The sequence below is a fragment of the Carex rostrata genome, chromosome 28 (genome assembly GCF_964058835.1).
Source record: "Carex rostrata chromosome 28, lpCarRost1.2, whole genome shotgun sequence".
Classification (NCBI taxonomy): Eukaryota; Viridiplantae; Streptophyta; class Magnoliopsida; order Poales; family Cyperaceae; genus Carex; species Carex rostrata.
The window spans coordinates 7,024,513-7,028,198 of record NC_135945.1 but is presented as its reverse complement, the minus strand read 5'-3'; positions in this window follow the sequence as shown (position 1 = coordinate 7,028,198).

Here is a 3,686-nt window from a genome sequence, read left to right as displayed (position 1 = left end):
TATATGGGGGACGAGGATGAGGATATGGGAGACGATGAGGAGGATTTGGGAGAGGAGGCGTTACGAGATGTGAGTCCGCAGAGGCGCGTGCAGCCGCACAGACATGGCAAGGGCATAGTGGCTCCTAGGTTGTCTCTATCCGGAAGGAGACGAAGATGATGATTGTAAAGTTTTTGTTTATTGTGATATATTTCTGACTGTAGTATTTTGACTATGGGACTGATGTATTATACGTTTCTGATTATGTTGGCGCGAATTATGTTGACATTATGTTTTATTTTATTTTATATTCATGTTGGTATTATGTTGTTTGCTTTACATTTCTTTATTATAACACAGTTTAATAATACAATTAAAGTTCAATAATACAATTAAAGTTCAACAATATAATTAAAAGCGTAACAGTACACTTCAAGTAATTACATTGAAACTAAGAAATTATATTGAAATCGTAATTTTTATTTGCTACCCACACTCCTAGTAGACCGCCTGTGACTGGAGTGGTTTGCTAGGGTCCTGACCACCTGGGCCACGGGCGGTTCACTAGGGATGCCTATTTATTCGTTTTTCCCCTCTCTCTCTTCTCACTCCAACATCAGTCTACCTCCCACCTCAAAGGCAGAGAGAAGGGAGAAAGAGTTGAAGGCAATTTCGGTCGATTTTATGAGTGACTACAGCTATAGGTAATTTAAATATTTCTTTTAATTATTTTTAAAAAAAATTAAATATTTTCTAATTAGCCGTTGATTACTGTACAATTAGTCTTTAATTACGCACATGATTAGCTTTTCTAATCAATTGTTGTCATTTGAAACCCTAGTTATAATGGCTCCCAAAGTTGGAAAAAATAGAGAAAGAACTAAAACCGAACGCGAAGCAAAAAGAGCACTTATTAATAATTTTTGGACAGCTGAAGCCTACGCGATGAGAAATGTGGAAAGAATGATTTCACCCAAAAATAATGAAGAATTTATTAGCACTCTTGATCCATCAATTAGAAAAATGCTGATGGAAGGCTGGATGGACAGGGTCCTGTTCTACTATAAAAAAAAAATAATAATAATAATAATAAGGCAACGCGATATAAAAAAAAAAATGATTTATACATTAAGAACATACAAAATGGTGGCGGGCATACCTTTATTGAAAAAAAAAAATAGACATGTACGAATATAATAAATTAAAGGGGGTGGGGCATGTTAAATTCTCCCATTTGTGCCGCATCATAGAACACCCGTAATTTAATCTCTTTATTAAAAGGGCTGTATGGGAAGAAATCTTAATTCAAATTAAAGCCTGCTCTATTTCGGGCCGCAGCACAAATCCTATCTCTTGCTCCTTCTTTGTTAGTCCTGTTAACAAGCTTTCAGCCCATTTCAATTCATCATGTATCGGACTCGTGATATCCTGCACGCTGAAACCCTTCTAACAATAAATGTCGAGCTTTATGGCTGTCAACAAGAGAAATTGATCTTTGACTCGCTCCATGCAGCGGTGCATCATGCCAAAATCACTCATTGTCTCAATAATGCCGACAATATCTATGATAGATGATAATCCACAATCTTTAATCGATACAAGATATAAATTATTTTCACTAAAATTCGCTGTAGATTCCAATCTTCGTATGTTAATGTGGTCGGTACGTACAAATTCGAGTCGGAAATTAATAAAATGAACTACACCGCCAATGGTACAAAAAAGAGAAGAAATGTTAATTTACGTTACAAGCATGGTTTTTGATCCCTAAGTACATTGAATCCACTGATTACAATAAGATGCTTGATAGCCCATCCTTTGGTGAGATTTGTTTTTGGCTAAAATCACTCCTTTAACTATAGACCATGCTCAAATCTCTCTTGGAATTTAATGATCGAATCCAGGCTTTAACAATATATTATACAAATTAATCGATACCGTACCACACAAAAGATAGGGGTGCACATAAGTGTAAAATGCATATATATATTTGAATCATGAGATATAAATTTATGTCATAACAGCATGATCGATGCTTGTCAAATCATTAAAAAATAAAAAAATAAAAATATATATAGAAAGAGCACACCGTCATGAAAATGCAAGAAATTATATCAATCATAGTATCTTAACAATGATTATTAAGGAACCTATTAAATTATATTTATCAGTTGAAATCATTCTCCAAGAATAAATTTTCACAGATCATCCTTCTTGGGTCTGAAGGCCTTCATAATGCCTATCATCATCGTAACGGCAATGAGGAAATATCCACTGCTGTAGTAACGTAAGGTGCATAATGACAGAGTGATTGCGAGATATCTGAAAATTAAGAAGCTGCATGCCTGGCTGAATTAATTTGGACAACAACGTAGCATGATTTGTGGCAACAAAAGTGCCTTCCTCCTACGCTATAACAGAGCAACCAAATGATGCAGACACACACGGAGAGACCAGAAGATAGAGTCCGAATTATACTCAAATCAAAACAGAAATCAAGAGATAGCCAAAACTATACTAAAATTCTAACAGAGAGATTGAGTGAAAATCATACGAAAAAGAAGAAGACATACAGCTTCCTTCGTTGAGTAAGAAAGAAAAGGTAAAAAGAAGATTTTGCATTACTCATGAGTTGAATACTTGGACCCTTTGATTTTCTCATCCTCCTCTTCTCTCATATCTTATAAATAAATAAACAAAAAGATCAATTTGAATCAAAAGTCATGACATATTCGAAATAAAACACTCGCTACTTCCGGACTCGAAGCACTCGGTGCGCGTAGGGTGCCGGTTGGGCAAAACCACACAAACACTCGCTACCATCGGACTCAAAGCACTTGGTGCGCGTAGGGTGCCGGTGGGGTGATTCAATGGGCTCGAAGCACTCGGTGCGTTTAGGGCGCCAACAAAAAGGATCCGAAGCACTTGGTGCGTGTAGGATGCCACAATCATACTACTGACGAGTGCGAATTAGACAGAAATGCTGTTGAAATTCCCTCTCAATTAGATATGAAAAATAATATTCAAATGAATCAAGTTGAAGATACGGGACGCTGCCGAAATTTCAAAGGAACAGAAAAAGAATGTGCAGCTTAAATATAAGTAATAAAATAAAGAAAAGTCGTAGCAGAAAAATATAATAGAAATGCTACTGGAAGAGTCAGTTCGTACTAAAACAAATGATAAAAAAAATATATATATAAATAGAACAAGTGAATTCTCATATCACTCAGCCGTTGTATAACAGTGGTATGCATGGAAATAAAAATAAAATAAAAAAATATATGAAAAAGGAGATGAGTAGAGCGTAATTGGTTGAGGCAAATGAATTCACATATGGGTCAGATTTATTTTTGAATGAAAATTGAAAATTTCATGATTTCTTGAATGAATTCATATGAGCACTGTTGATTCATCTTAGAGAAAATAGTGTGACTATCTATGCCAGCTATTGATTCATACAAATGTTATCAAAGGAAAAAATTGAAGCATGACATAAGGATCAACACCATTTGTTGTGAACAATCCGAGATAAAGAAATTAATATCACTAAAGTTTGAGTTTATTAGCGACATGATGTTACCTAAATATCCTACCAAGTGCTCGCTTGCGCTTATACCAAAACCAAGTATTGTCATGTACATTCAAACCAAGTAAACACCTATCCCACATTTATAAGACCCGGACCTATCACAAGTCTATATCGA